The sequence below is a fragment of the Ornithorhynchus anatinus genome, chromosome X1 (genome assembly GCF_004115215.2).
Source record: "Ornithorhynchus anatinus isolate Pmale09 chromosome X1, mOrnAna1.pri.v4, whole genome shotgun sequence".
Lineage (NCBI taxonomy): Eukaryota > Metazoa > Chordata > Mammalia > Monotremata > Ornithorhynchidae > Ornithorhynchus > Ornithorhynchus anatinus.
In genome coordinates this window covers 114,463,851-114,486,021 of record NC_041749.1, presented here as the reverse complement: position 1 = coordinate 114,486,021, position 22,171 = coordinate 114,463,851, and the positions used below count along the sequence as shown (strand labels likewise).

The following is a 22,171-nucleotide window of genomic DNA, read 5'->3' as shown; positions in this document are numbered from 1 at the left end:
TGCTCTTTCCACTAGGCCATGCCGCTTCTATGCCCAGATCCCTGTATTAAGTGTTGGGAAAGGTACTGTACAACAGAATTAGCAGGCATGTTCCCCAGCCACAAGGAGCTTACAGTCTAGAGAGGGAGAGGGATATTAAAATAAATTACAGATAGGGGAAATGGAAGAGACCAAGGATATCTATCTTAATAATGTGGTGCTAGGGTTTAGGGCTTGAGGTATAACTGTTGGCAAAATCCCTGAATGTCTGGCACCATTTAGGGCCCCAATCAGAACTGACGTATGGTGTTTTTCACTGGAAATACGTCTGAACTGCAATAAACTCAGGCATATAAATTTAGGTAAAAACAAAAGCGCGGTTCTAATTTGTAGACAACAAGGACATGGGTGGATTAGGAGCAAACTTAGAATTTAGACAGAACTGAATTTGCTAGGTGACATCAGAATATGTGAAGCCTAAAATGAAATGATTGTGCTTTGTGATTGGTTATATTTAGGCACAACAAAACATACTCCAGTAGAGGAGGGGAGGCCTAAAGTGGCAATTCAGGGGAAATGCTTGTACTCTGCTAAATCTTGGTAGACCAATACAAAATGATAGGCAAGGGCTTTTTAAGAGGCAACTTTGAGACAGAGTTTGTACTTAACTGAAGGCAGGCATACAAATGTGGAAACAGAACATAATTTTTATTCATAGAAAACATACTGTTGAAAAAAGGTTTATATTTGAGACCCCCACATGAGTTTTAAGTTCCCCTTGAATCGCTGGAATATATCAGGCATGCTTTCTGTTTCTTTTGTATGGTATCTGTTAAGTGCTTCCTAGGTGCCAGGCAGTGTACTAAGCGCTGGGGGAGATCCAAGATAATCCCGTTGGACACAGTCCCTGTCCCACATGGGACTCACAGTCTAAGTCAGAAGGAGAACAGGTATTGCTACAAATTTCCACTGATAGTGACTTGTTCGTTATTTGTGCCTTGTTCAAATTCATTTCCAATTTAAAAAGCCTAGAGAGTGAATACGGCGCATGCTTGTGTTGTACTTTCCCAAGCACTTTTGGATAAATCCTCCACGCTGTTGTTTCCCTCACTTTTAATTTACTCTAACGTCCGCCTTCCCCACTAAACCGTAAACTCACTGTGAGCGGGAAACGCGTCTATAAGTCAGTCGTATTTACTGAGTGCTTACTGCATGCAGAGCAGTGTATTAAGTGCTCGGGAGAGTACACCATAACAGACGACCACGAACACAACGAGTGTACGGTCCAGAGGGGGACACTGATGTTAATATAAATAAATTGGTCATTCATTCAATCGCACTTACTGAGCGCTTACTGTACGCAGAGCACTACGAATATGTACATAGGTGCCGTGGGGCCGAGGAAGGGGCGAATAAAGGGTGCAAATCCAAGGGAGTGGGAGTAGAGAAAATGAGGGGCTGGTCAGGGAAGGCCTCTTGGAGGAGACATGCCTTCGATAAGGCTTTGAAGGTGGGGACAGCGATCATCTGTTGGGTATGAAGAGGGAGGGCGTTCCAAGCCAGAGGCACCCACTCGACTGTATTGTACTTCCCTAAGCTCTTAGTTCCCATCAGACATATAGTAAGCTCTCAAAATATACCACTGATGGGTCATCTGCCTGAAGGGAGGGAGCCGCAAAAGATGATTTCTAGAGGTCTCTTCCACTAATAAGATTCTATGAAATCCGGTACTGATTATCTTGACTGTGTTTTTGCAGAGTTTTTGCAATCCACAGTGTCCATGAACCCCAAACCTTGCTTTACTTAAAAAAAAAAAAAGAGAGAGAAAAAATGCTAGGAAGGTTGAAAGAGATGGACATAGTATGCGCTTAGGTATTTCTACCCACCCTATATTTATTAAGGCTAAGTAACTTTTAAACACATTTTTTGCAAGCCCTACAATCCTCTTTTCAAAACGGACGTCAATGAAATCGACAGCCCTGTGATAGTACAGGAGAACCTCTATGATTAAAAGCAAAGCATCATTTTTAATTCAGGGAAGACATTAATGGGACTAATTTACAACCCATTTAATTTGCTGAGTACAAATATCTTCCCTGTCCTTTGTTACGGGGCAAGAGTAAAATACGAAGTTGTTGCACACTGAGCGGCCCAATCCCCTTAATGAAATAAGCTGTATTCTACAAGAAGCAGCTTCACGTTACTAAGGATTCAGTGCTGAAACCCAAGACATATCCTACCCTCCCCAATGAGAAAGTGTTAGGCTTCACTCAGCAAATCAATCTGTATAAAATAGCTAATGAAAATATCAGTGCCTATTACGCCAATCCCTGATGGATGTGGCGGGGGGGACAGAGGACATCTAGATGTTTCCCCAATGAAAAAAACTCCACCCATGATGGCATTTTCTAGCAGCCAGCAAAATTGTTCCAGCAATTGCTCTGTAGGTGAAATTGGTGTATGCTCCATTCCTTCATGATATAAAATTAGCACTGGAGAAAACAAGTAGCTTATTTGTTTCTATTAGTTAAATCCTCAGTGAGCACATCATTTTTTCTTTTCGTTTTCACAGCTCATTTCTCTTTCAACCTTCACGTCCTTCGGGCCCCCTCTACGAGGTTAAGTTTTGCCCCTTGATTAAATTCAGTGAGATCTTCGGTGCTTCAAAGGTACACCTAACTCCGCAAATATCCTACGGGGCAAGTACTTGGAAGTCTGCTGTGAAACGGTTTGTCATTTTCCACAGAAAATATGAACTTTAAACCTATGATTTATAGTTTAGTGATGCTAGTTAAAATCAGCTTTTGCCTGCTGAGTGGCAGGTTAAAGGGCAGCTATCAACACAGTCCGCTGCTATGCGCTAAAGTTCCGAGGCAAAAAGATACGCCAGAAGCAAATTGTCGCATTCAGCCGCCAGAGAAAGGTTAGCCTAATTGTTTTTTTTTATTCCTTGAAATATTTTGAGATTATTTCGCTGGGGAACGCTAGCTTTAAATATGTTTTTTCCATGCCTACATCTGGGCGGTGGGTCAGAGGCAGCAAGATGGCCTAGTGAATAAAGCGTGGGCCTGGGAATCAGAGGACCTGGGTTCTAATCCCACCTCCAACACTCATCTGCTTTGTTAATTTGGTCAGGTCATTTCACTTCCCGGGACCTCGGCTGCCTCATCTGTAAAATAGGGATTCAGACTGTGAGCCCCAGGTGGGACAGGGACTGCGTCCAATCTGATTAGCTTGTATCTACTCCAGCACTTAGTAGTGCCTGGCACACAACAGGCACTTAAACACCATCAAGGAAAAAAAAAATGAAAGAGGAGGTCATTCGGAAGTGAATCTAATTGTCTGTTGCAGAAGAAGGGATTGGGGAGCAACAGTACCAAGCCGCTTGCCCCCCCGGTACTCTCTGGTTCCGAGGCAAGGCTCTTCTTACCTGAAAAAAAAAACAAATGTGCAGTACCTGGAAGAGCCCTTCACTTGAATGAGTCCATGACAAACAGTGAAGAAAGTGAGAGGCAGTGGGGGCTAGTGGACAGAGCATAGACCTGAGAGTCAGAAGGAATTGGGTTCTAATTCTGACTCCACCATGTCTGCTGTGTGATCTTTGGCAAGTTGCTTAACTTCTCTGTGCCTCGGTTACCTCATCTGTAAAACAGGGAATGAGACTGACATTCTCCACATGGGACACAGACTCTACCCAACCTAATTAGCTTGCATCTACTTCAGCGCTCTGTACAGTGCTTGGCACATAGAAAGCACTTACAAATACCATCAAAAGAGTAGTTAGGTAGTCTGGTGGGAAAAAAAGCGGAGGCCCAGAAGCCCAAACTGCTGATTTTTCTTTTTTTGCTAACTTGCTGGGTGATCTTGAGTTCATCCTTTTACCCCTTTGTCTTCAAAGCGTGTGTACTACGGACAGAGGTCATAGCATGTCAGGGATTATGTTTTGGCAAAGCCCTTTGGGATTTGGGAAGGCAGGAGGGCTAAAGAAAACAAAGGAAAACCCGCAAGTAACGATGAATATATTTGTAAATGCATCCAGTGTGGCTTGGGTGAGTTTTTGGACTGATTAACCATTTATGCTTTTACAACAGTCTTTTGATTCCTCAGAGACTGGCCAGCAAAGGAAACTGAGGTTGCCTTTCATTATCAATAGAATTCCCTTACTGAGCAGTTAGGTTAGGAAGGTCTCTGATTGAAAAGCGTAGCAAAAATTCTTCAGTTAAATTTTCTTCTCGAATTTGGTTAAGCAATGGAAGGAGACAGTAGGACTAAGATTTGGGACTTAAGTCTGTAGTACAAGGTACAACTGTAGGTTGTAAGTTCCCTGTGGGTAGCGATCACGTCTACCGACTCTTAGATTGTGAACCTCAGAAGGGACAAGGACTATACCTAATTCCCAGTGCTTAGTAAAGTGGTCTGCACACAGTAAGTGCTTAAAAATTCTATTACTACTTTCCGTTTCTAGTAAATTCTATTACTACTTTCCCAAGCACTTAGCACAGAGCTCTGCACACAGTAAGCACTCAATACCACTGACTGACTGAAATGTGAAGAATGGCTATCGAGCTGGCCTAAAACATGTTGCCCAGTGAGACCAAAAAAAACAAACAAAAAACCCAAAACCCCCTCAATGTCAAACAGACCTGAGTTTGACAGAAGTGGACAGAAGTTCAAAGTGAAGGTGAAATGATCTTCCTCCTTGAGAATGCAACACGCAGGGAATACTCTTACACCACCTCCTGCCAGAACATATATAAAGGGACGTTATGAGGAAGTAGTTCACTGAGCCTTTGGGGGGGGGGGGGGGAAACAACTCCTTGTTAAAAAAGTTCAGAAAAAAAAAAAAAGTCGTTCATAACTCCCTAGCATGAACTTTGAACTTTAAGGGTGGGTGGTTTGAAAGAAAAGAGAGCCACTAAGGCTCTAGGCAGATAACCTAAACAATAAGTGTGGCTTAGTGGCTAAAGCCAGGGCTTGGGAGTCAGAGGACATGCGTTCTAATTCCAGATCCGCCGCCTGTCCGCTGTGTGCCCTTGGGCAAGCCACTTCACTTCTCTGTGCCGCAGTTACCTCATCTGGAAAATGGAGATTAAGACTGTGAGCCCCAGGTGGGACAACCTTGTATCTACCCCAGTGCTTGGAACTGTGCTTGGCACATAGAAAGTGCTTAACAGATACCATTATCATCATCATTATTATTATTATTATTATTATTATTATTATTAATAGGCTCAGATTCTGCAATTTACTGCACAGTAGCTGCAGAATGGTTCTGAAACACTGGCTGACTTCACGGACCCCGTCCCTTGTGGGGAAGCGGCGTGGCTCGGTGGAAAGAGCCCGGGCTTGGGCGTCGGGGGTCACGGGTTCGAATCCCAGCTCCGCCGCCTGTCAGTCGTGTGACTGTGGGCAAGTCCCTTCACTTCTCTGGGCCTCAGTGACCTCCTCTGGCAAAAGGGGATGAAGAATGGGAGCCCCAAGTGGGACAACCTCATCACCCCATATCTCCCCCAGCGCTTAGGACGGTGTTCTGCACCTAGTAAGCGTTTAACGAACACCCACATCATTATCATTACGATTTCCAATTCTCCCCAGTTAAAGCCGTGCACGGTGACGGTGAAGAGGGCTGCGGGGGCGGTCACCCGCCCACGTCCACGCCAGGCCGGCCTTTCAAACCGCACACGGCAAGCGCTCGGCGAAGACGACTGAACGAACGTAAAGCGGTTGGGTGGCGGCAGCGGTGGGCCACGAGCCTTCTGGCCTTCCTCTCTCCGGGGGGTGGTTTCTCCCCGAGGGACTCTTTGGAAGTGATTCTCTCTGCGGCCGGCAGCACGTGTAAAGGCGTCCGCTCTCACACCCTCCTCCAGTTCCCGCCCGACCCTGCCTCCGCTTTCCCTCACTCGGCCCGTGACAACGTCAGGGGCTCCAGCTGGGGAGGGGAGAGGGGGGAGTGGCCCGGCCGGCAGAACAGACCCCCCTCCCCCCGCCCTGATCTTCTCCCTCTAATGCCCTCCGATTCAAAAACAGAAAAAAGAAAAAAAAAGGCAGCCACCCTGCACTTCTGGGGCAACCGTCATGTCCGGCGGGGGAGGGGAGCGCTAAACATGGGTGCTGGCCGGGGGAGGGGAGAGAGATCAGAAGGGGTCCAACGGGGAGTCCTCCTCCCTCTCCCCGACTCCATCCCCCGCCCTCAACGGCGGGGAGGGGAGGTGAGAGCCCTGACAGGACTCCGGGGCCGTGAGGGCTGAGGGCGAGGCCTCCTCGGGGGAGGCCGGGGGGCGGGGCGGGGGGGAGTGGGGACCCCCCCCACCTCCTGTAGAGGCTCCTCACAGGTGAGGCCGGAGGTGGGGGGACGGGGAGGGGGGGAGGGGCGCTCAGGCCTGTCACACTCACCCTCCGGCCGCCACCGCTCCTCCACCTGTCCGTCCGTCCGTCAGTCAGTCTGAGCAGCCCGGCCGCACCTCCCTCAGCCTCACCGCCCGGGCCCCGCCGCCTGCTGCTCCTCCTCCGCCGCCGCCGCGCCTCACGCGCCGTGCGCAAGAGGTGGGGCAGGCTCGCGCCGCCCCGGTTGGCTGGGCCCCTTCCCCCGCCTGGCCAGGCGCCAACCAATGAAAAACGGGGATCCGGACGATCTGCTCGAGGCGGGGTGAGGAACTCCGCAGCAACGGGGGCGGGGGGAGCGCTAAGAGTGGGGGAAGGGGATTGGTAGGGTCGGTTTGACGGACGTCCCTGCCGACCAATAGGGAGGGACGAGGGCGGGGCCACGAGGAAGGACCGCTGCGGCCGCCTCGCGCGGCCCCGCGCCTCCCGTTGGGCCGTAGTGTTCCAACTGGAAAATCCGTTGTAGCCGAGCAACCGGAGCAGCTAATAATAATAATAATAATGATAGCATTCGTTAAGCGCTTACTAGGTGCCAAGCACCGTTCTAAGCGCTGGGCTAGACACGAGGTGATCAGGTGCCCCCCGCCGCCCCCCGCCCGTGGGGCTCCCAGTCTTCATCCCCATTTTCCAGATGAGGTCACTGAGGCCCAGTGAAGTGATAATAATAATAATGGTAGTGTTTGTTAAGCGTTTACTCTGTGCAGAGCACTGTTCTAAGCGCTGGGGGAGATACAGGTTGTCCCCCGTGAGGCTCCCAGTCTTCATCCCCATTTTACAGATGAGGTCACTAAGGCCCAGTGAAATGACTTGTCCAAAGTCACCCGGCTGACAAGTGGCAGAGCTGGGATTGGAACCCATGACCTCTGACTCCCAAGCCAGGGCTCTTTCCACTGAGCAATGCTGCTTCCCCCAATAATGGATGACACGCAAATTCATGAAGCGCTCCATATTTTTTCTCATTTGTATATATTTTTATTACCCTATTTATTTTGTTAATGAGGTGTCCATCCCCTTGATTCTATTTAGCGTGCTTAAGTTGTCCTGTTTTTGTCTGTCTCCCCCGATTAGACCGTAAGCCTGTCAATGGGCAGGGATTGTCTCTGTTGCCGAGTTGTACGTTCCAAGCGCTTAGTACAGTGCTCTGCACATAGTAAGCGCTCAATAAATACTGTTGAATGAATGAATAGTAATGTTGGTATTTGTTAAGCGCTTACTAGGTGCCAAGCACTGTTCTAAGCTCTGGGGTAGACACAGTAATCACATTGTCCCACGTGGGGCTCACAGTCCTCATCCCCATTTTACAGATGAGGGAACTGAGGCCCAGAGAAGTGAAGTGACTTGCCCAAGGTCACACAGCTGACAAGCGGCGGAGTCGGGATTCGAACCCATGACATCTGACTCCCAAGCCTAGGTCTTTCCACTGAGCCACGCTGCTTCTCTAAACAAGCCAAGCGATTAATGAAATCAATCTAGCCGTCCCCTGGCGATTCTCTTTCGCTGCGGTCTCTCTCCTGTCCCCGATGCCCACTGCTTCCCGATGTTTTACTGGCAATTCATGCAATAGTATTTATTGAGCGCTTACTATGTGCAGAGCACTGTGCTAAGTGCTTGGAAAGGACAGTTCGGCAACAGATGGAGACAATCCCCACCCAGTGACAGGCTCACAGTCTAAACGGTGTTTGCGGTTTAATGCCACCAGAAGTTCTCTTGAGAGCTTGAGTGATTCAAGGCAGGAAAAAGTGCAAAATCGATCAAGGCCCAAATTTAAATCCAAGTTAGTTTCTGGCAGCTGGGGTTGGCTGGAACGATGCTCAAAGTTGCAGACGGTGGAATTGGAGAATAATCAAAGGGCTGGGAGATGGCTGCCCAGAGCCCGGCCAAGCCCTCTCCCTGTGAATGTTTAAAAAGTCCCTACCTAAGCCAACGCCGTTCGCCCCGGCAACGGCAGTTCTCTTGCACCTTGAGAACGATTCATTCAAAATACGATTTCTCTTCAACTAGATTACTGTAGTCCAGCCCAGCCTGGCACCGCCCCCACCCTCAGTTTCACTCAACCTTGTACAACTTGTTGGCTGTGTGACTGTGGGCAAGTCACTTAACTTCTCTGTGCCTCAGTTCCCTCATCTGTAAAATGGGGATTAAGACTGTGAGCCCCACGTGGGACAACCTGATTCCCCTATGTCTACCCCAGTGCTTAGAACAGTGCTCGGCACATAGTAAGCGCTTAACAAATACCAACATTATTAACTCCTCATCGCATACCTTTGCCCACTCCAATACCGGAGAAGTTCAGGAAAAAGGGTCCTACTGGAGCTGGGAGTAGTCCTGGCTAGTAAGATTCCTGTTCAGAGCTTTCCCTGGGCTGCCCAAAAAAATCACTTCTCAGCATTGGGTCAATTGTATTTATTGAGTGCTTTCTGTGTGCAAAGTACTGTACTAGCCTAGTACTCGATTCTGTTTATTACAACTGTTATTGCTATTGTTCTTGTCTGTCCGTTTCCCCCGATTAGACTGTAAGCTCATCAAAGGGCAGGGACTGTCTCTATCTGCTACCGATTTGTACATTCCAAGCACTTAGTACAGTGCTCTGCACATAGTAAGCGCTCAATAAATACTATTGAATGAATGAATGAATGAATGAATGAATACTAGCCACTTGGAAGAGTACGATATAACAATACACTGACACATTCCCTGCCCACAGTGAGCTCACAGTCTAGAGGGGAGACAAACATTAATATACATAAATAAATTACAGATATATACATACATCCAATTGTATTTATTGGGTGCTTACTGTGTGCAGAGCACTGTACTAAGCGCTTGGAATGTATGATTCGGCAACAGAGACGATCCCCGCCCAACAACGGGCTCACATACATAAGTGCCGTGGGGTTGGGAAGGGGGCTGAGTGAAGGGAGGAGCAAATCAGGGCGATGCAGAAGGAAGCGGGAGAAGAGGAGAGCTTAGTCAGGAAAGGCTTCTTGGAGGAGATACGCCTTCAATAAGGCTTTGAAGTGGGGAAGAGCAATTGTCTGACTGATACCGGAAGGGAGGGCCTTCCAAGCCAGAGACAGGATGTGGGCAAGAGGTAGGCGGCGAGAAAGGCAAGATGGAGGTGTAGCGAGAAGGTTAGCATTAGAGGAACGAAGTGTACGGGTTGGCTTGTAGTAGGAGAGTAGTGAGGTGAGGTAGGAGGGGGCAAGGTGACTGAGCGTTTTAAAGCCAATGGTGAGGAGATTTCATCGGATGGGATGGGCAAACACAGTAGTTTCTTGAGGAGTGGGGAAACGTGGTCTGAACGGTTCTGTAGGAAAATGATCCAAGCAGCAGAGTGGAGCATGGCCTGGAGTGGGGAGAGAGAGGAGGCAGGGAGGTCAGCAAGGAAGGTGACACGATAATCAAGGCGGAATAGGATAAGTGCAATAGGATAAGTGCCTGTATTAACTTGGTACCAGTTTGGATGGAGAGGAAAGGGGGATTTTAGCGATGTTGTGAAGGCGGGCCCGACTAGATTTAGTGATGGATTGAATATGAGGGTTGAATGAGAGAGAGGAGTCAAGGATAACGCCAAGGTTACGGGCTTGTGAGACAGGGAGGTTGGTGGTGCCGTCTACAGTGATGGGAAACTGAGTGGGAAGACAGGGTTTGGGGGGGAAGAAAAAAAGTTCAGTTTTAGCCATATTAAATCTGAGGTGACGGGAGGACACCCAAGTAGAGATGTCTTGAAGGCAGGAGGAAATGCGAGACTGCAGAGAGGGAGAGAAATCAGGGCTGGGGATGTAGATTTGGGTATCATCCACATAATAATAATAATAGTCATACTTGTAAAGTGCTTACTGTGTGTCAAGCACTGTTCTAAGCACTGGGGCAGATACAAGCTGGTCAGGTTGGCCACAGTCCCTGTCCCCCACGGGGCTCACAGTCTTAATCCCCCTTTTACAGATGAGGTAACTGAGGCACAGAGAAGTGAAGTGATTTGCCCAAGGCCACACAGCAGACAAGTGGTGGAGCGGGGATTAGAATCTACAACCTTCTGACTCCCCGGCCCTGGCTCTATCCACTACACCATGCTGCTTCCCATCCACTATGCCATGCTGCATAGAGGTGGAAGTTGAAGCTGTGTAAGTGAATGAGTTCTCCAAGGGAGTGGGTGTAGAAGGAGAAGAGAAGGGGACCCAGAACTGAACCTTGAGGGACCCCCACAGTTAGGGGGTGGGAGGCAGAGGAGGAGCCAGCGAAGGAAACTGAGAATGAACGGCCAGAGAGACATGAGGAGAACCAGGAGAGGACAGTGTCAGTGAAGCCAAGGTTGGATAATGTTTCCAGGAGAAGGGGGTGGTCGACAGTGTCGAAGGCAAGTGAGAGGTCGAGGGGGATTAGGATGGAGTAGAGGCCGTTGGATTTGCCAAGAAGGAGATCGGTGGTGACCTTTGAGAGGACGGTTTCTGTGGAGTGAGGGGGACAGAAGCCCAGAGGGGGGCAAGAAGAGAATTGGAGGAGAGGAACTTGAGACAGCGGGTGTAGACAGCTCGTTCAAGCAGTTTGGAGAGGAGTGGTAGAAGGGAGATGGGGCGATAACTGGAGGGAGCCGCGGGGTCAAGGGAGGATTTTTTTTAGGATAGGAGAGATATGGGCATGTTTGAAAGCAATGGTGAAGAAGCCATTGGAGAGCAAACAGTTGAAGGTGGCAGTTAGGGAGTGAAGAAAGTGGGGTGAGGTGAGAGTTTTAATAATAATGTTGGTATTTGTTAAGCACTTACTATGTGCCAAGCACTGTTCTAAGCACTGGGGTAGATACAAGGTAATCAGATTGTCCCACGTAGGACTCACAGTCTTCATCCCCGTTTTACAGATGAGGTAACTGAGGCCCAGAGAAGTTAAGGGACTCGCCCAAGGTCACACAGCTGACAAGCGGCGGAGCCGGGATTAGAACCCATGACCTCTGACTCCCAAGCCCGGGCTCTTTCCACTGAGCCACGCTGCTCAGATGCGCAGGTAGAGAGGGTGGATTTTGGATAAGGCAGGCTATCTCCTCTAGAGATACTGCTGGGAAAGATGGCTTACAGCCTAGGTGGAGGATATGACCTGGATTCTGACATTCGAGGAGATGGGCTTGTCCAATACCCACTAGAGAAATCAAAGGGATTGCCTGCAATGGGCTTCTATCTCAAGTTTCTCCCCATCATCTGGAGGAGAGCCAGAGAAAAAATGGATCTTCCTTGAATTATTCAATGCTATTTACTGAGTGCTTACTGTGTGCAGAGTGCTGGACTAACTATTTGGGAGAGTGCGATACAATAGAGTTGGTAGACACCATCCCTGCCCGCAAGGGAGCAACATGGCCTAGTGGAAAGAGCACAGGCCTGGGAGTCACAGGACCCGGGTTCTTATCCCAGCTCCTCCACTTGCCTGCTGCGTGATCTTGGACAAGTCACTTAACTTCTCTGTGCCTCAGTTTCCTCAACTGTAAAATAGGGATTAAGACCGGGAGCCCCATGAGGGATGTGGACTGTGTCCTATCTGATTAACTTGTATCTACTCCAGCACCTAGTACAGTGCTTCACACACAGTAAGTGCTTAAGAAATACCATAAAAAACCCTTTTCTCCCTCCCGTTTAGACTGTGAGACCCATATAGGACAGGGATCCTATTCATTCGTTCAGTCGTATTTCTTGAGCGCTTACTGTGTGCAGAGCACTGTACTAAGTGCTTGGGAAAGTACAATACAGCAATAAAGAGTGACAATCCCTATCCACAGTGAGCTCACAGTCTGCAGGGGCCGGGGCGGTGGTGGGGGTGTGTGGGGGGAGACAGACATCAATACAAATAAACAGACATCAATGTAAATAAATAAAATTACAGATATATACATAAGTGCTGGAGGGCTGGGAGGGGGGGAAGAGCAAAGGGAGCTAATCAGGGCAACGCAGAAGGAAGTGGGGGATGAGGAAAAGTGGGGCTTAGTCTGGGAAGACCTCTTGGAGGAGATGTGCTTTCAGTAAGGTTTTGCAGGTGGGGAAGAGTAGCTGTCTGGTAGATTTGAGGAGGTAGGGCGTTCCAGGCCAGAGGTAGAATGTGGGCCAGGGGTCAGTGGCGAGACAGGTAAGATCGAGGCACAGTGAGAAGGTTGGCACCAGAGGAGCGAACGGTGCGGGCCGGGTTGTAGAAGGAGAGAAGCGTGGTGAGGTAAGAGGGAGCGAGGCGACGGACTGCTTTCAAGCCAATGGTGAGGAGTTTTTGTTTGATACAGAGGTGGATAGGCAACCACCGGAGATTTTTGAAGAGGGGGGTGACATCTCCTGAAAGTTTCTGTAGAAAGATGATCAAGGCAGGGGAGTGAATCATGGACTGCAGTGGGGAGAGGCAGGAGGGTGGGAGGTCAGAAAGGAGGCTGATGCAGTAATCTAGACGGGATAGGATGAGTGACTGTCTTCATATAGTAGCACTTTGGACAGATTTTAGCGATGTTGTGAAGGTGAGACTGACAGGATTTGGGGACGGATCGAATATGTGGGTTGAATGAGAGAGCGGAGTCAAGGATAACTCCACGATTACGGGCTTCTGAGATGGCAAGGATGGTGGTGCCATCTACAGTGATGGGAAAGTCCGGGATAGGACAGGGTTTGGGCGGGAAGATAAGGAGCTCTGTTTTGGATGTGTTAAGTTCGAGGTGATGGGAGAACCTCCAAGGAGAGATGTCTTGAAGGCAGGAGGAGATGCGAGCCTGGAGAGAGGGAGAGAGATCGAGGAGGAGATGTAGATTTGGATACCATCTGCATAGAGATGGTAGTTGAAGCACGGGAGCGAATGAGTTCTCCAAGGGAGTGAGTGTAGATGGAGAAGAGAAGGGGACCCAGAACTGAACCCTGAGGGACCTCCACAGTTAGAGGGTGGGAGGCAGAGGAGGAGCCTCCGAAGGAGACTGAGAATGAACGGCCAGAGAGATAAGAGGAGAACCAGGAGAGGACAGAGTCGGTGAAGCTGAGGTCGGATCACGTATCCAGAAGGGGGTGGTCCGCAGTGTCCAAGGCAGCTGAGTGGTGGAGGAAGACTAGAATACAGTAGGAGCCATTGGATTTGGTGAGAAGGAGATCATTGGTGACCTTTGAGAGGGAGGTTTCAGTGGAGTGAAGGGGACAGAAGCCAGATTGGAAGAGGTCCAGGAGAGAATTGGAGGAGAGGAATTTGAGACAGCGCGTGTAGACATCTCACTTGGGGAGTTGGGGGAGGAAAGGTAGGAGGGAGATGGGCTGATAACTGGAGGGAGCTGTGGGGTCAAGGGAGGGTTATTTTTAGGAGGGGGGAGACATGGGCATGTTTGAAGGCAGTGGGGAAGAAGCCATTGGAGAGTGAACAATCGAAGATGGCTGTTGGGGGGGAAAGAATTAAAGGGTGCGAGTTTTTATAAGGTGCAAAGGAATGGGGTCGGATGGGCACGTGGAGGGGATGGCATTTGAGAGAAGGCAGATCGCCTCTGGAGATACTGCTGAGAAGGATGGAATCAGGATCCGACTTGATTAGCTTGTATTTACCCCAGCACTTAGAACAGTGCTTGACACACGATAAGTGCTTAACAAATACCATTTAATAAAAGGAGCTTCAAATCTACGGGGGTTGGAGGGGGAGACAGACATTGTGATAAATTACAGATAGGGGAAGTTAAAAAAAAAGACTCTGGTGCTCAGAAACCTACTAGGAATCTCCTCAGCCATCTCAAATTATCTTCCCCCTCTTACTCAGATCGGCGTGAAATGTTGTAAAGAGGGAGAGAGCAAGGGGCCTCTGGAACAACCCAGTGACTAGGGTGGCTGCTTCAGTTAGAAAAGGTTGCATTTTGGAAGGGAATTTTGACGGGTAGAGAGAGGACCTGTGGAAGGCTTGAGAAGGAAGATAATAATAATGGTATCTGTTAAGCGTTTACTACGTGCCAAGCACTGTTCTAAGCGCTGGGGTAGATACAAGGTCATCAGGTTGTCCCATGTAGGGCTCACAATCTTCATCCCCATTTTACAGATGAGGAAACTGAGGCCCAGAAAAGTGAAGTGACTTGCCCACAGTCACCCAGCAGACAAGTGGCGGAGCCAGCATTAGAACCCATGTCCTCTGACTCCCAAGCCCAGGCTCTTTCCACTAAACTAGGCTGCTTCTCCTAAGATAAGGATGGGCTAGCACTCGTGTTGGATTGGGTTATAGGGTCAAGAGACATATATGCCCACCCTTTGCTAGGGAAGACAGAAAAGAGGCAAAGAACTTCCTATATCCTGTTAGCCATGGATGAAAAAATTTATGGTGGGGCCTGGTGGCTGGTTAGACTTCCTATCTTCCTTTCAGCTTGGGAGGCAGTGTGGGTCTAGTAGCAAGAGCATGGAACCGGGGACCAGGAGCCCCTAATTCCAGTCCCAGCTTTGCCATTTCCCTGCTGTGTGACATTGGACAAGACACTTAACCTCTCTGTGCCTCCGTTTCGTCATCTTAGACTGGGAGACCTGTGTGGTACTGCTAAAACCCAGCCCTCACGTTTCACCCCTGCAGTGCTAACCTTCTCACTTTACCTCGATCTGATGCTATTGATGCCTGTCTACTTGCTTAGTTTTGCTGTCTGTCTCTCCCCTTCTAGACTGTGAGCCCGTCGTTGGCTAGGGATTGTCTCTATCTGTTGCCGAATTGTACTTTCCAAGCGCTTAGTACAGTGCTCTGCACACAGTAAGCGCTCAATAAATTTGACTGAATGAATGAGTGAATGAATGAATCCATTTGGATGCCAACCTCTCGCCTACATCCTGCCTCTGGTCTGGAATGCCTTCCCTCCTCATGTACGACAATTATTTTCCCTCGCTTCAAAGCCTTATTGAAAGCCCATCTCCTCCAAGAGGCCTTCCCTGACTAAGCCCTCCTTTCCTCATCTCCCACTCCCTTCTGTGTCATCCCCCCTCCCAGCCCCGGGGCACTAACGGGCATATCTGCAATTTATTTATGTTAATTTCTGTCTCCCCTTACTAGACTGTGAGCTCCTTGTGAGCAGGGAATGTGTTTGTTTATCGCTGTAGTATACTCTCCACAGCACTTAGTACAGTGCTCTGCACACAGTAAGCACTCAATAAATACAATTGACTGACTCCTTGCTCTCCTCATGCCCTCCCCGGCCCTTTTCTTAACATGTCACCAGCGGGCTAGCGGAGGACAGACTCACCGCCAAACCAGAGCTCCCAGTTTAGATCATCGGAACCACATGGCTCCACCTCTGCTGTTAGCCTTTCCGGAATCACCCCCTTCCAATCAGACTGGATGGACATTCTCCCAGGGATTCCGGGGCCTTCGAACCACACTGATGTGTCTTTAGCTCCAACGTCCTCCTCCCCCTGATCCCTTCCCCTCTTCGGGGATTCCAGGTCCTACCGTCACTGAGCTGAGGAAACCTCAGCCTTGTGGGGCTCTATCCCGATGTGGAGTCCTCTCCATAGGGATCTTTCCTGGGCCAGCTATCTCCAAGTCCCCTGACTTGGTTCTTTTTTCCTTTTTTTTTACCGTATTTATTAGGTGCTTACTGTGTGGCAGGCACTGTTCTAAGCACTGTGGTAGATACAAGGTAATCGGGTGGGACAGAATCCCTGTCCCACATGGGGCTCACAGTCTTAATCCCCATTTTACAGATGAGATAACTGAGGCCCAGAGAAGTGAAGCGACTTGCCCGAAGTCACACAGCAGACAGGTGGTGGAACTGGGATTAGAACCCAGGTCCTTCTGACTCCCAGGCCCAGGCTCTATCCACTAGACCTAGTAAGGAAGACATAGACCCCAGATCCTTCTGTCCACCCTTCCCACCCCCACCCCCCAGCCTCCTGAGTTTAGCAGGTGACAAATTTAACCAACCACATTGCTGAAATCTGATCACTGGGTCTATTTTCTCCCTCAGGCTGAGGGAACGTGATGTTGCTCTGCTTCTTGCTCGTTAGTTGGCTGAGATCTGATTCAAACTCTGGCCCCCAGATTCCCCCTCCCATTCTGATGAGCCAAGCTATCCACTGAGAACGGGCAGGAGGCCCACAGATGAGGCTCACCCTCTCACCCAGGATCCCTTCTGTTCTCCCTGGGGAGCCAGAGAGAAGGGAGGAGTCTGGCGTGATCCAGCCCTGGGGCCCAGGATGCGCCAACTAAGTAAAGGGTCAGATAGCAAGGGATGCTATTTTCTCTTCCCCCTGCCCATCCTAAACTCCTGACCCAGGATCCAGAATGCTTTCTCATGCCAATGTTTGCAGTGTCCTCGTTGATTTTTTTTCTTTTCACGTCATTACGATTTTGGCACTGAAATAGGGAAGGAATAATAATAATGTCGGTATTTGTTAAGCGCTTACTATGTGCCGAGCACTGGTCTAAGCGCTGGGGGAGATACAGGGTAATCAGGTTGCCCCACGTGAGGCTCACAGTCTTCATCCCCATTTTCCAGGTGAGGGAACCGAGGCCCAAAGAAGTGACTTGCCCACGGCCACACAGCTGCCGAGTGGCAGATCCAGGATTCGAATCCATGACCTCTGACTCCCAAGCCCGGGCTCTTTCCACTGAACCACGCTGCTTCTCTATTTCATGCAGTTAGAACGTAATCTCCCTGTGGGCAGGGAACGTGTCACTTGCTTGTTTATGACTTCCCAAGCACGGTGCTTTGTGTCACCTCAATTAATGCTACTTCTACGTCTGCTGAAAGTAAGGTAGCCATCCATCAGTCAATCATTCCATCAGCCAATAATAATTATGGTACTTGGTGAGCACTTAGTATGTGCCAGGAATGACCGAGAGCTCCTGAACCACTTGCCTGGAGCACTTCTCCATCCTAGCTTTTTTCATAATTGCCATAGCACAGGGTAGAGACCCCTAGGTTCATTCATTCAATAGTATTTATTGAGCGCTTACTATGTGCAGAGCACTGTACTAAGCGCTTGGAAAGTACAAATCGGTAACAGATAGAGACAGTCCCTGCCCTCTGACGGGTTTACAGTCTAATCGGGGGAGATTGGGTATGTGGAATAGGGTCTAAATATCTCTCTCCTCTCCCTCGGCTGCGGAGAATCCTTCTCCCCCGCTGACAGATGACCTCCCCTGTTGTCTGGGGGGAGATGGGGCCTAGTACAGGAGGTTGAGAACTGGGGTGGGTTATGGGAGAGGCCTCTATCTCATCCAATAATTGAGCAGTGTTACCAGGACCACGTATCCCCGAAATTCTTGCAGAAGTGACTCAGAGCCCTGCATTTCCACCGTCATAAAAAGAATTGCGGTATTTAAGTGCTTACTATGGGCCAGGCACTGTACTAAGCGAGGGGGTGGATACAAGAAAGCGCTCTATCCTCTACGCCATGTTGCTTCCCATCACCCAGTGCAAATGTTGAGAAGCAGCACGGCGTCGTGGATGGAGCACGGGCCTGGGAGACAGGAGGTCAGGGGTTCTAATCCCAGATCTGCCGCTTGTCTATGTGACCGTGGGCAAGTCACTTCGCCTCTCTGAGCCTCAGTTACCTCATCTGTAAAAAATGGGGATTAAGAGTGTGAGCCCAATATGGGACAGGGGCTGCATCCAAATCAATTTGCTTGTATCCACCCCAGCGCTTAGTACAGTGCCTGGCACAAAGTAAGTGCTTAACAAATACCATCATCATTATTATTATTATTATTATTATGGAGTGACTTGAGTCCTGCTTCTAAGAACCTGGAGAAGATGTATTCTGGAATCCTCTCAGGGATCTGGTTTGGTCCTGGAGCCAGCAGGGCCCCCTCAGGCCTGCAGAACCAAGGTCCAAGTCAACTCGCTAGGTGGGGAGGTGATTTTCCCAAGTTTTCAGACCTGGAAATCAGGGCCCCTGGAGAAGATTCAGCCAGGCTCACATGAGAGATCAATGTCTGAGGTGGACCTTTCATGCCGGAACTTGATACTTGATTCCCCGATGAAGAAAAATTCCTGAGGATGACCTGAGAACATCTCCGCTCTGTTCTGAGTACCAAAAGGTTTGGGTGAATGTGTTGGGTTTGGGAGCACCCTCCTGTCGGTGTAAGAGTGTGAATGTGTAGCATGTTCTAAGTGTTGAAAAGATTGCGTGAACTGGGTCTTGACTCCACGGACACATCTCTCCCAGACACGCCCCGCTCTCCACCTGCAACTGTTCTGCTAGCGTGTCCATAGAGTTTTCTCGGTAAAAATACGAAAGTGGTTTACCGTTGCCTTCTTCCACACGGTAAACTTGACTCTCCGCCCTCGACTCTCTCCCGCGTGCTGCTGCCCAGGACGGGTGAGTTTGGACTTGCAGCCGATTGCCTTCCACTCGCTAGCCACTGGCCAAGCTAGGAATGGACTGGACAGGCCTCTGCTTGACTCTCCCTCCCATAACCAAAACTGGTTAAGGACTGGAAACTCTCCAGGTGCCATCCTGAGAGGGGTCAGATTGGGTACAGCACCACATTTGTGTATGAGTAGAGTGGGTTGTGTTTAAATGAACTGCTTGACTCCACCCAGTCAATTGCAAGGCATCTGCAACTGAGGCATTGATGATGATGATATTTGTTAAGCGCTTAGTATGTGCCGAGTACTGTTCTAAGCGCTGGGGGGGTGTTACGAGGTCATTAGGTTGTCCCACTTGGGGCTCACATCTTAATGCTCATTTTACAGATGAGGGAACTGAGGCACAGAGAAGTTAAGTGACTTGCCCAAAGTCACATAGCTGATAAGTGGTGGAGCCAGGATTAGAACCCATGACCTCTGACTCTCAATAATAATAATAATGTTGGTATCTGTTAAGGGCTTACTATGTGCCCAGCACTGTTCTAAGCGCTGGGGTAGATACAAGGTCATCAGGTTGTCCCACGTGGGCCTCACAGTCTTAATGCCCATTTTACAGATGAGGGAACTGAGGCATAGAGAAGTAAGTGACTTGCCCAAAGTCACACAGCCGACAGGTGGAGGAGCCAGGATCAGAACCCATGACCTCTGACTCCCAAGCCCGCGCCCTTTCCATTGAGCCACGCTGACCATCTTTCCTTTGGGGCCTTGTTGGGACTAGAAAGAAAAGTAGGGGCTGGAGCTATCAGTTTCGAAAATCGAAGGAAATTCAGTCTTTGAGATGTATGAGAGAAGGGCCCTCCATCAAGCAAAGGGTCTCTCTCAATCAAATGGTTGCCTCCCACAATCAAATAGTAAAGTGTGAAACCACAAAGCAAGTGATTGGGTGAGAATTTGCAATTGCCCTCCCAGGCTAGAAATACCTGTAGGGGTGGTGATTTAAGTGACATTTCTGAAATTCGAATGTATTAGATTTATTAAATTGGCAAAAGAGGTATAGAAGATAAATTGCAGTATTTGTTAAGCGCTTACTATGTGCAAAGCACTCTTCTAAGTGCTAGGGGATACAAGGTGATCAGGTTGTCCCACGTGGGGCTCACAGTTTTAATCCCCATTTGGCAGATGAGGTAACTGAGGCACAGAGAAGTTAAGTGACTTGCCCAAGGTCACACAGCTGACTAGCAGCGGAGCGGGACAAGTCTATTCACTCTACCCTGTGAGCTCACTGTGGGCAGGGAATGTCACTGTTTATTGTTGTATTGTACTTTCCCAAGCGCTTAGTACGGTGCTCTGCACTCAGTAAGCGCTCAATAAATACGATCGAATGAATGAGTGAATGAGTGGTCCAAGTGTCACCTTTTATATCTGGCCCGTGTAAGCGTGATGGTTTGAACAAGGAAACTTGTCTTGATATGTCCACTATGAAACCCACTAAATGTGTGGTGGAAAAAAATGTAAGGAAATGTGTTCTGTTTTTGGATAATTCTGGATCAATTAGAATATTGAAATTTGGTAAGGAAATGTTATTTGCAGTAAAGACGGTACTAAGATTGTAAGGGAAAACTTGGAATGATAATTGAATCTGGAGTTTTCCTCTTCTTAAACGGCTCTTAAGAAGTCACTAAAATGGGACTAGGCTGAGAAACTTATCACACTCCCCCCTTCAAAGCCCTACCGAAGGCTAACCTCCTCCAGGAGGCCTTCCCAGACTAAGCCCCCCTTTTCCTCTGCTCCCCCTCCCCTTTGCCCCGACTCACTCCCTTTGCTCTACCCCCCTCCCCGCCCCACAGCACTTGTGTATATATGGACATCTTTATATTTCTATTTATATTAATATGTATATAGCTCTAATTTATTTATGTTGATGGCATTGATGCCTGTTTACCTGTTTTGATGTCTGTCTCTCCCCTTCTAGACTGTGAGCCCGTTGTGGGCAGGGATTGTCTCTATTTGTTACTGAATTGTACTTTCGAAGCACTTAGTACAGTGCTCTGCACACAGTAAGCGCACAATAAATACGAATGAGTGACACTGTCGACCATCCCCTTCTCCTCCACACCTTATCTGACCTTGGCTTCATGGACTCCGTCCTCTCCCGGTTCTCCTCTCATCTTTCTGGCCGTTCATTCTCGGTCTCCTTTGCGGGCTCCTCCTCCCTCTCCCATCCTCTAACTGTAGGGGTTCCTCAAGGGTCAGTTCTTGGCCCTCTCCTGTTCTCCATCTACACTCACTCCCTCGGGGAACTCATTCGCTCCCACGGCTTCAACTATCATCTCTATGCAGATGACACCCAGATCTACATCTCCGCCCCTGTCCTCTCCCCCTCCCTTCAGGCTCGTCTCTCCTCCTGCCTCCGGGACGTCTCCACCTGGATGTCGGCCCGCCACCTAAAACTCAACATGACCAAAACTGAGCTCCTTATCTTCCCTCCCTAGCCCTGTCCTCTTCCTGACTTCCCCGTCACTGTGGACAGTACGACCATCTTTCCCGTCTCTCAAGCCCGCAACCTCGGTGTCATCCTTGACTCCTCTCTCTCATTCACCGCACACATCCGATCCATCACCGGGGCCGGCCAATCTCACCTTGATAATATCGCCAAGATCCGCCCTTTCCTCTCCACCCAAACGGCTATCGTAATGGTACGGGCTCTCATAATATCCCGGCTGGATTATCGTGTCAGCCTTCTCTCTGATCTCCCTTCCTCCCGTCTCTCCCCGCTCCAGTCTATTCTTCATTCCGCTACCCGGATCATCTTCCTGCAGAAACCCTCTGGGCATGTCACTCCCCTCCTTAAAAACCTCCAGTGGTTGCCCATCGACTTCCGCACGAAACAAAAACTTCTCACTCTGGGCTTCAAGGCTCTCCATCCCCTTGCCCCCTCCTACCTCACCTCCCTCCTCTCCTTCTACTGCCCACCCTGCACGCTCCGCTCTTGTGCCGCTCACCTCCTCACTGTCCCCCGTTCTCGCCTGTCCTGCTGTCGACCCCTGGGCCACGTCCTCCCGCTGTCCTGGAATGCCCTCCCTCCTCACCTCCACCAAACTCTCTTCCCCTCTTCAAAGCCCTACTGAGAGCTCACCTCCTCCAAGAGGCCTTCCCAAACTGAGCTTCCCCTTTTCCCTCTGCTCCCTCCCCCCTCACCTCCCCTCAGCTAAGCTCTTTCCCTCTGCTCCTCCCCCTCTCCCTTCCCCTCAGCACTGTGCTCATTTGTATATATTTTTATTACTCTATTTATTTTGTTAGTGAGGTGTCCAGCCCCTTGCTTCTATTTATCGTGATTATGTTGTCTTGTTTTCATCCATCTGTCTCCCCCGATTAGACTGTAAGTCCATCATTGGGGCAGGGATTGTCTCTGTTGCCGAATTGTACATTCCAAGCACTTAGTACAGTGCTCTGCACATAGTAACCGCTCAATAAATACTATTGAATGAATGAATGAAACAAATGAATGAATCAATCTTAAGGAGTCCGATGAGGGGGCAGCTACAC

At 49.3% G+C, this 22,171-nt stretch overlaps 1 protein-coding gene across 1 annotated transcript in view; it reads right to left on the bottom strand.

The window, feature by feature from the left end:
* SLC25A42 (solute carrier family 25 member 42) overlaps positions 1–6,467 on the bottom strand; it is a 61,923-nt gene extending 55,456 nt beyond the window's left edge. The window contains exons 1-2 of the mRNA XM_039910105.1: positions 6,373–6,467; positions 4,623–4,718 (exon numbers count right to left, since the gene is read on the bottom strand). The gene's annotated coding sequence lies outside the window, so the exon portion shown is untranslated. The remainder of the gene's footprint in view (positions 1–4,622; positions 4,719–6,372) is intronic.
* Positions 6,468–22,171: the final 15,704 nt, after the last annotated feature.